The 11,508-nt window shown below is 37.1% G+C and overlaps 1 non-coding gene across 1 annotated transcript; it reads right to left on the minus strand.

Annotated features, from left to right (window-relative positions):
* Nucleotides 1–9,813: 9,813 nt before the first annotated feature.
* On the minus strand, nucleotides 9,814–9,897 carry TRNAL-CAA (transfer RNA leucine (anticodon CAA)). Its single transcript has one exon. It is a non-coding gene; the product is annotated as a tRNA-Leu (tRNA).
* Nucleotides 9,898–11,508: the final 1,611 nt, after the last annotated feature.

Consider the following 11,508-nt stretch of genomic DNA (forward strand, 5'->3'; position numbering starts at 1 on the left):
AAGATCTTGGCAATTTAGAATGTGACAGCAAACATCTTACTCTCTCAAGAATGGTGTGATTCATTATCTCTGTAACCTCATTCTTTTGAGGTGTCTTTTTTTTACTGTCTTTTCATGCCTGATGTCATGATTGGTATAATACTGATCAAATGACCCAATGTATTCACCATAATTATTCGAGCGAACACATTTTAACTGTCTACCAGTTTTTCTTTCAACCATGGCTTGAAAATACTTAAATACATCTAGAACTTAATCTTTAGTTTTCAGTGTATAAGCCCAAACTTTTCTAGAGTGATCATTAATAAAAGTAACAAAATATAGTGTACCACCAAGTGTCTTAACCTTTAAAGGACCACATAAATCAGAATGTACCAAATCTAGAACATGTGATTTTCTCGATGCAATGTTTCTACTAATTGATACTATATTTTGCTTACCATAAAAGCAATGAACACATGTTTTCAAAGACGTACATTTTATCCCTGCTAGAAGCTCTTTCTTGAGCAAAACTTGCAATCCTTTTTCACTCATATGCCCGAGCCTTCTATGTCATAGATCGGTGGACGAGTCATTTTTCATAGCATTCACAACACCCTTGCAAATCTTTGCTTGCATAGTATAAAGAGAGTAAGACTTCTTTCCTTTTGCTAACACCAGAGAACCTTTTGATAACTTCCACCTTCCATCACTGAAATTGTTGTTGCAGCCTTCATCATCTAACTTTCCAGCATAGATTAAATTTAGTCGAATATCTGGTACATGCCTCACATCTTTAAGCAACAATTTGCAGTCAATATTTGTTTTCAAGTAAATGTCACCTATACCGATAATTTTTGACACATTTTCATTTCTATTTCAAACATTTCTGAAATCACCTTACGAGTAAAAAGTAAAGAAATCAGACTGCGAGGTAACATGAAATGAAGCTCCAGAATCAATTACCCAATATGTCTCTTATTCAATCAAATTAATGCTAGTACCATCACAAATAATCATGAGTTCACCATCTATGACTGCAGTTGTGTTATTTTGCTTTTTCTCTGATTTTTTCTCTTTGTTTTGCTCTTTGAACTTGAGTTTTCTGCACTTCCGTTTCATGTGTCATTTCTTGTGACAATAATAGCACTCGACATCTTTCTTTGAACTAGAATTTGAATAGCCTCAAGATTTATCACGATTGTGCGAAGCCCTACTCTTACTTCTTCCTCTCCCCCGATTTTTCATCACAAGAGCCTTGGGGTGAGAAGGATCTGATGATTTTTTTCTTGTTTCTTCATTCAACAGACTACTGGTAACTTGGCTCATTGTTACCATTTCATCAGGTGCAGAGTTACTAATTGTGACCACCAAGGTTTCTCAACTTTCAGGAAGTGAACTAGGAAGTAACAAAGCTTGCAACTCATCATCAAAACTAATTTTTATGGTGGTCAACTGATTCACAATGCTCTTAATCTCATTCAAATATTCTGCAATAGAAGTATCCTCTTTATATTTGAGATTCACAAGCTTTTGAAATAAGAAAGCTTTATTCACTGTCGTCTTCCTATCATAAAGACTCTCCAGTTTGGTCCAAAGATCATGTGCTAAATTTTCAGTTGAGATATAATGAAAAACACTATCATCAATCCATTGTCGAATGAAACTGATAGCTTTTTGGTCTAGCTTTTTTTACTCGTCATCTTTTATTTCTTCTGGTTTGTCGTTATTACCATCTACGAGTCCATCCAAATCTTTATAAATCAAAAGATCTTTCATTTTTGTTTTTCAAGTCATCCAATTTGTGTCATTCACACTAATCATACGCCCAACGTTGCTTTCCATAATTTTCACACACAAAGTACAATGAATCAGAACTGGATTAACCCGGCTTTGATACAAGATGTTGAGAAAAATGACTTTCTCTAAGTATAAATTAATGGAAGCAATGTAAATATGACAACAAAAAATAAAGAGGCACACAAGATTTACGTGGTTTCCTCAAACTGAAGTACGCCCATGGCGACTGATAGGTCAGCACCTTTCACTATTATCAACCAAGAGATTACAAATACCAAAAGGCATAAGCCTTACAAACACACAAAGGTGTAACAAAAAATAAGAGGAAAGACCTCACCGAATGTTCTGAAGAACTCACCAACCGAAGCAGTTCAAAAGAAGTGAAGAAGCACTCCTTGCTAGCCGAACATCTCGTACTGCACTTCTACAGAAAACATGCACACTGTTGCCTTCTGAATAACACTATGTTGCTCCTGTTAAAAAGGCACACACACACGGCCTGCAACATAATCTACAACCGGACAAGGCACAGACAAGGCACACACAACACGGCTATGCTACCTGCTAAAAACCATTGCACTATTGCAGAAAAAAAAAACAAAGTACTCTACAACTTTGCTTACAACAACTATTATCTCACGTAATCCATTCGAAGCAGGTTATATGTCCCCCCCCCCTCGAACAGGGCATCTCATGCTCGGGGGTCCCAAAAAGCACCACGTATATAAACCTGTGTGTCTCGTATCCCCATGTTTGTCAGCATTAATTAGCATTGGAGTTTGATGCGATTGCAAAGACTTAAGTACCCTCTCCTCCATTGGTGCCAAAAAAAATAACGATTCTAGAAAAGGAGTGATTGTAAAGACTTAAGTGCCCCGACGATGATTATTTAAGACCCAGTCACTGCACTGCAGAATTATTCGAGAAAGAAATCTCTCATGGAGGAAGCCATGAACATCAACCCTCTCACTCTCTCTCTCTCTCCCTTCTCTTTCTGCTTCTGTGAACATCCAGCAGAAGATCCTACATTGCTCCATTAAGCACCGACTGACCTGCACATTGACTGTTGTGGAGCCTCATTCACAGTTTTTACCCTTACAGAAGGAGGGTTTGGGGGCTCCTCCCAGCGTGGGTAGCATCATTCAACTAAATGAGTTGTGGATCCTGATTCTGAGTTTTTACCCTTACAGGAGAGGGGTCTGGGGGCTCCTCCCAGCGTGGGTAGCATCATTCAACTTGAAGAGTTGTGGAGACTGATTCAGAGTTTTTACCCTTACAAAATGGGGGTCTGAGGGCTCCTCCCAGCGTGGGTAGCATTGTTCAACTTGATTCGTTGTGGAGCCTGATTCAGAGTTTTTGCCCTTACAGGAGGGGGATTTGGGAGCTCCTCCCAGTGTGGGTAGCATCGTTCAACTTGATTCGTTGTGGAGCCTGATTCAGAGTTTTTGCCCTTATAGGAGGGGGGTTTGGGGGTTCCTCCCAGCATGGGTATAGCATTGTTCAACTTGATTCATTGTAGAGCCTGATTTAGAGTTTTTGCTCATACAGGAGGGGGGGTCTGGGGGCTCCCCCGTGGCGCGGGTCCCGCTGTGCGGTCAGCAGGCAGGGGTCCAGGGGGGCCGCCCCTGGCGGGGAGCTCGGGTGGCAGCGCTCCTCGAACCAAAATTTTTTGGGGCCTTGTATAATCTTTTTATTTTCTTTCCCTCTTTTCACTATCGAAAAAGAGCAATAAAGTGTTTTGTTTAATCGTGGGGCTCATGTTTTCTTCGGTTATTTCTTGCTGAGGTTTTCGTAACACCCCTTCCCACGATTTTTCTTTTTTTTTTATGATTTTTTCAATGACTCCCCTACAGTGATTTTTAGTGTTGGCGGGCCTCCAACGAGCCCCATAGCGATTTATAGTGTTGTTCTATCTTCTAACAGCGATTTATAGTATTGTCGGGCCTTTCTATAGTGATTTATAGTATTTTTGGGTCTCCAATGAGCCCCACAATGATTTATAGTGTTGTTGGATCTAACTGCAGCGATTTGTAGTGTCTTTCGCAAATCACTATAGCGATTTGTAGTGTTATTCAGTAAGCAAATCATTGTAAATTGCTACTCGAATTAGGACCAACTTGTCAGGGTCATATCTCTCTAATCGGAGATCATATTCTAAATCTGTAAAAAGTGGTGTCTTCGTTATTGAGTCTAGTTTATTCATGTAAATTTTCAGTGATTTCTATGGTCATTTCATTCTCTATTTTAACTAAAAACTAGACCCCTATTATTCTGTGTTATTTGAGTTGCACAACACTACAAAAGTGTAGGCATTGGGAATGTACATTAAAGTACACTTGACTATGTTCCGGTAGAAGGAATGTGGTTTAATAATGAGGAAGCTGCATATAAATTTTACAATAATTATGCCTTAAAAGTTGGCTTTAGTGTGAGAAGGTTTTCTAGTAAAAAAATAGAGATTATATTAAAAGTCATTTCATTCCCCATTTTAACTAAAAACTAGACCCCTATTAAGGCATAATCTCCATTTTTTACTAGAAAACCTTCTCACACTGAAGCCAACTTTTAAACCATAATCATTGTAAAAGTTTATATACAACTTTCTCATTATTAAATTGCATTCCTTCTACCGGAATATAGTCAAGTGTACTTCTATATACATTCTCAGTGCCTACACTTTTGTAGTGTTGTGCAATTCAAATAACACAGAATAATAGGGGTCTAATTTTTAGTTAAAATAGAAAATGAAATGATCATAGAAATCGCTGAAAATTTACAAAAATAAACTAGACTCAATAACGAAGATACCACTTTTTACGAATTTGGAATATGACCTCCGGTTAGGGAGATATGGCTCTGACAAGTTGGTCCTAATTCGGGTAGCGATTTACAGTGATTTGCTTACTGAATAACACTACAAATCGCTATAATGATTTGCGGAAGACACTACAAATCGTTGTAGTGAGATCCAACAACACTATAAATCGTTATGGGGCTCGTTGAAGACCCAAAAACACTATAAATCATTGTAGGAAGGCCCGACAATACTACAAATCGTTGTTGGAAGACCGAACAACACTATAAATCGTTGTGGGGCTCATTGGAGACCCGACAACACTAAAAATCAATGTAGGGAAGTCATTGAAAAAATTGTGAGAAAGAAACAGAAAAAGAAAATTAGAAAAATCGTGGGAAGGGGTGTTACGAAAACCTCGAGCAAGAAACAACCGAAGGAAATATGAGCCCCACGATTAAACAAAACGCTTTATTGCTTTTTTTCGATAGTTAAAAAAGGAAAATAAAATAAAAAAATTATACATGACCCCAAAAAAATTTAATTTGGGGGTGCGGCCCCCGGAGTGTTTTACGAAGAATGAAGAAGATGATGATGAAAAGTTTAAACAGACATTTTTTATGGCTCAAGTTTGTTTCGTCGGATGACCATCAGATCGCCGGCTCACCATCGTTTCGCCGGATCACCATCGGATTGTCGGCTAAGGTTCGTTTCGCTGTGTAAACTTTGAAGAGTCAACACCATCCTCGACTTTCTGGATGAAGGACATGTTTGTCCTTTTTTTGAACCGTTTATTTTTCTTTTTTGAATGAAGAACATTTTTGTCATTTTCTCAAACTATCATTTTATGACAAGAATAGCAAGAAAGGGTACTTAAGTCTTTGCAATCGAACCAGACTCCAATGTTGTGATGTCAACATACACGAGAATACGAGCCCCATGTGCTTATATAAGTGATGCTTTTGGGGACCCCAACACAGACGTGGAATTGAGTGAATCATGGAGGTGAACACACACCACCCTCTCCAATCCATTCTTATTCTTAAAAAGATGACAGCAATAGCATTTAATGAAAAGGAGAGAATATAAACAGCAAGAGAGACTCTAAGGTATGAAAAATCTTCCTCCAAGTAATAAAGGCATATGGTTGTACTAATGACTTTAAACTCCTGTCACTTTACATTTACAGTAATGAAAGATTTATAACATGTTCAGTTTTTAAAATCAACAGAAACTGACACACAACAAACAGACGGAAAGATAAGACTGGCATGCATCCGATACAGCTATCAAACCAGTCGGATCTTTAGCACGGAACTGGACTAAGCCCACAAAGTGAGAAAAGTCTCAATGAGTAGCAGTTTTCAAACTGTCTGATAATCAGCATTACACATCTGACACATCTCGAAAACATGGTTTATTGAAAATTTAAAGGTGTCTTCCTTGGGCCTTTTATGAACACCGCATCTCCTGACCACAATAGCTACCTGTCGGTTCACCATCAACGACAAGTCCACCAAAACAAATGCAGTCAACACACAAACAGTTGGGGAGAATAGGCCGGGCTTTGGCTTCCAATAAATTAGGCCCAAGCTGGGCCCAAACTCTCTCTCTCTCTCTCTCTCTCTCTCTCTCTCTCTCTCTCTCTCTCTCTCTCTCGCTTTTTAAGCTTTCCATGGTGTCCTCCAACAAGAATAATACGAAAACAGGTGCACTACATCTCAGAAGAGCAATGTATAGCTTCGAGAATATTTATCACTCAAATCATCTCAGACCTCTTTAAAAATATATATTTGCATAAGCTTTTTATGCTTAATCCAAACTTATAGATGTGTATCATCACTTATTTATGAAAAAGCATTATTTGAATGGAATCAATTTAACAAGAATTCTTGACTTTTAGTTAATCAAGCTTTTGATGCAATATATACGGGTTGATTTTCTTGTTGAGCTCAAAACACATTTAAATATAAAAAAAAAGGCCTAAACTAATACATGGTTTCTATTAAATAAAGCATGGAGATGATCACATCTATATATGAGTTTAGATTAAGAAAATAGTGTCTCACAGATTCAAGAAAGGGTGCATGACTATCTTTCTCCGCACAAGTACCATAGGGAGAATGTTGATGGAGTCCCTCTGACTCAGTTGCTTCTACAGAATCTCTTATGAGAGACTTTTTTCCCTTAGAATTTCTTGAAGAAAAAAAAAGGCAAAACGGTACACATTGATTTTTCCCTAAAAAACACAACAGTGGCACTATTGAAAAACATAGTTTCAATATTATTCATACCGCCATAGGTAATGCTTTGAGGGCATATGGACACTAAGATGGAATAGACCTGCTAATATTCTCAAGGTGCCTGCTTGCAATATGATGAAAAGATATTTCCTCTAGAACAAAAGGATCAAAACCCTCCATCTCAGGAAAAAATGACTAAATTTATAAAAGAAATCAATAAGCTCTAGAAGGAATCTTGGGAAAAGCTTATGAAAATTTAGAATCCCGACCCTTTGCTAGAGCAAAAGATTCATAATTGAACGAATATCGATTCATTAATAATAATAAAAAAAACCTTATTTTTAGCTTTGAATGGTCAAAGAGTAGAAGCTCCAAAACAAAAATTAAGCATTTTCTAATAAAAAAATACATACAAATATGTTTTCAAATGGATTAGAATCGTTTGAAAGATAAATGGACTGGAAGCTCCATGACTGAAAATGCAAATATCCAAACAATGTCATATCTGCAGTAGAGAATTAACAGAAGGCGAATCATAAAATTCTCATGTACATCAATTGAATTACCAAAGAACTGTCTTATTTATCATGTTAAATATGATGAAAAAAGTAATCACGAATTTCAAAATAGTAAAACAAAAATATCTCACAGTAGCACAATATTCTCAGTGCAGTGGAACAGTACACCTGTTTTGACTTTCTATCGCTGTCCAGAAAATTGCCAGAATGACTTCCGAGTCACCAACACGACCAAGCACCGTTCAATAGTCGTGGTCTTTCTCCCCCACCTCCTTCCAAGAACGCCCAGGCGGACCTTTTTTTGTGCCTACCGAGCTTGGATAGGGTTGTTTTTTAAAAAATCTGACCCTTGATCATTTTTTTTTCTTGAGAAAAAATCATTTTTGAAGTATTAATTATTTTTTGAAATTATAAACCATTGATTTTTTTTAATCTTATAAAAACCAAAGCTTGGTGTTGAAATCAGACTATCCAGAAGTTGATTCCCACAAAATCAAGCATCTGTATAGTCAAATTTTAGAAAAATAAAAACAATTGTTTTAAAGCTGGGTAAGTATGCACAAAAAAAACGTCAGGCACCTACCTCTTATTATTATTATTATTATTATTATTATATATATATATATGAGAATTGGAAATATAAGAATTGATGTTAATCATAATTTTTATAGATTTTTTATTCTTTTCTCTTGAATCTAAGTGTAGGGATGTGATCTACATGTTTGGTTTTATAAAAGCCCACTATTGAATCATCAATTTTGATGCATAAACGAGATTTTTTTTAAGGCTTTAAAATCAATGGCTCATAATTTTTATAAATATTCAAACATTCAAAAATCATATTTTTTCATCAAAAATTAACAATCCAATGGTTGATTCCTAGCAAATTCATCATGCCAAGTACATACACATGGTTGAATTTGCAAAAAGAGTGTTAAAAATGCCCATGTTTCTAGTTCTCATATATATTCTTGTTCTATTGTAGTGACTATATATATTAAATTTAATAAATAATTAATGAACGGTGAAGTCAAGAACTTCGTGTGGTGAGCATATGATAGTTGCGTACATGATAAAAATAATAATAAATAATTCAAATTAAAAAAAATAAAAGCGGGAGAGAGCTCAGGGAAGTAAAGGTCAAATAAGGCTCCCGAGATCACGACAAAGGCGGGCCGCGATCTAGACTACGTGAGAAGTGAGAACCTTCCAGAATATGTTGATTAAAGAAATGCGTTTTTTTAACATCGAACACATGGAAATAGTAAAAATCATATTATTTTTTATTAATTTTTGTTATTAAATTTTTTTTAACCAAAATAATTACTAATATGAATTTTAAGTTTTTAAAGTCCAAAATTAAATTATTTAGAGGATTTTTTTCGGGGATAAGTAAAAATTTATTCAGCAAAGAAATAGAACAAGGGGATACGGGGCAGATGACGAGAGATCATCAGGTTTGGCCGATTTTGTAAGATGTGCATAAGAAAATAGGACACCTAATCCTTCAGGCGGAACAGAATTCACATAAACGAACAAAGTTTTTGTCTTCTAGAAATTTCCTCATTACACCACCGCCGGCCCTGTGGTTAGCGGGGTGGTTGTGAAGTGAAGGTACTGAGATGAAGGCACCGGATCAAAACCTGCTCGTGAACGGGCAAGGAAAGAGTGGTTGTGAGGCCCCACTGGGGTTTTACTTGCGTCGACGTTTTCGTCGTCATCATAAAAGAGGCGAACGAAGCGAAGCAAAAAACCTAATTTTTTCCCCTTTAACTAACCCTTCGTTTTCAATCCTCCCAGGTTGCGATAGGAAGCAACGAGTGTGATCGCAGCGGTGGCCTATCTGATGATGTTGATCTTTCGGTACCAGCGATCGCGAAACCGATCAAGCCAAACGCCGAATACAACCTAAAAATCCCTTTTTTTCTTCCGGGATAAAAGGAAAGGATCGGTCACGGAAATACCGTAATGAGCTAAAATAAGGCCAGAAAAAAGAAAAGAAAATTTGCAGCGAAGCAACTACTCTGGAAGATTGGTGCAGAGGCAAGTTGAGATTTAAAATTGGGAAAACAAAATATTCGGAAGATTCGCGATTGCCCGTCGTTTCTTTAGTGCTTAAGACGGGATTCTTTAAGGAAAAAAAAAAAGAGAGAGAGAACTTGGGTGATTATCTTCTTCGTCATTGCTGAATAGATTGTCAACAAAGGGCCTGAAAATAAGGATTTTAAAACATGAGATTTATCCTGTGTAGCTTGTACCTTGCGCAGTGGCTGCTGGATAGGTAAGTATCAAATCGGCTCAGGAAAACTTTAAATCCTGAATGGTTTATCTTCATAATTAATCGAGGAGAGAGAGAGAGAGATCTGCAACTGTTTCCCGCATTCTTCATTGCACGTAGCGCACGAAATTCAAATTTTTAAATAGAAATGAGTAAAAAAAAATATGTGCAAGGAAACTTGGAATAGAGAGAAAAAAGAAGTGTCAGAAGTGGGATTTGAACCCACGCCCTCTCACGAGGACCAGAACTTGAGTCTGGCGCCTTAGACCACTCGGCCATCCTGACTCTTGATGACATTTGAACGAATAATAATTTATTTAACAGTAAATAAAACAGAGTCATACACTCACAAAAGTGCCGTTTTCAATTGGTTCGGCGGTTTATGGACCGAAACTAGATCAACCCAAATCATCTTAAGTCTAGGTTGTACAACCTGTGAATACGGTCCTTTATCCAAACGAGGATTCACCTAAATCATGTGTCACATGGACACGATCAAAGGGATACAGGACACATCATCTTTGTGTAATGCTTCATGAATAGTATATAAGATGACACGACACGATCCTAAACAGAAGTGTCTCCGTGACATAGCCTAAACCTGATCAAATGGATCTAGTACTTAGTACTTGTACCTCAATTTTGTATCCGTTCTAGCTCGAACACACCACCAATATGACAAATATCACCATATTTTTTAAAAATATCAATAAACACCAACATATTTCGTCAGCCGCTTAAAACGTTTAAAATATCATGAAATTTTTATTTTTTTCCGTATATTGCAATTCCAACGTGACAATTACATATCTCGTCAGATTCCTTCTTACGTAGTTTCCATTATTTTAACTTATTTATTTTTTTCCATGTTATCGATGCCTGGACCATCTAAATTTATGGCAAGTTCAATTTTTCCAAGCCATTAATTAACTAGCTTGTTGACTTAGGACAAAGCTTAGACAAATCAAAATCAAAGATTTTTGTAATCGTACTAGATGATTTATGGTAGGATTTTTTTTTCTAAGGCAATTCATTTTTATACATTCTTTCAGGCGACAACTTATATGGTGCTTGATTTTTCAGGCGACAACTTATATAGTGCCTGATTTTTCCCAAACAACGACTTAGACAAGTGGTTTATCCAAGGTGCTTAATTTTGGTAAAAATATGAAACTACCTCTAACTTGCCCGCATTTTTTTTCTGGTTGGACGGTATGCAGATCTAACTTGCCTGCATTTCTTTCTGAACATTTGAATGTAAACAGTGACATCACATGCACGTTTATCTCATTTCCTAGTATAGTATTAGGAAAATCTAGGATCTCAAAGCTAGGATATGGTGCCAAAAGTGAGCGTTTTTTTCTGGTTGGATTAGGTATACAGATCTAACTTACAGGCATTTCTCAACATTTGAATGTAAGCAGTGAGACATGAGCATGGTGCACGTTTATTTCATTTCCTAGTATAATATTAGGAAAATCTAGGATCTCAAAGGATATGTAAGTTTCTTTTTTCTGTCTAACTCTTGATGATGGTAAAAACTTACTCTTACGCTTGATGATGGTTCACAATTACAGAGTAAGTTTTTTTTTTAGATAGGCAAGCTGGGGTTAGGCAGCCAGTGGCGGAGCTCCTTAAGGGGTTCAGGTCAAGGGTGGCCAGTGCCCACCCTGACCCAATGAAAGAAGGATCAGGGTGGCAGTGCCCACCCTGATCTTTTATGTGCGCCTCTCTCTCTCTCTCTCTCTCTCTCTCTCTCTCTCTCTCTCTCTCTCTCCCCAACAATCCCCCAATGAGGGGTTTGCTAGGTCTGGTAAACAAGCCGAACTTGGACTGTTAGAGCTTGGATAATTAATGTTACTTGTTCTTTGAGAGCCAATCACAAGCTGGCTTGTT

This window comes from Nuphar pumila, chromosome 5 (assembly GCF_984573655.1).
Source record: "Nuphar pumila chromosome 5, dmNupPumi1.hap1.1, whole genome shotgun sequence".
Taxonomy (NCBI): domain Eukaryota; kingdom Viridiplantae; phylum Streptophyta; class Magnoliopsida; order Nymphaeales; family Nymphaeaceae; genus Nuphar; species Nuphar pumila.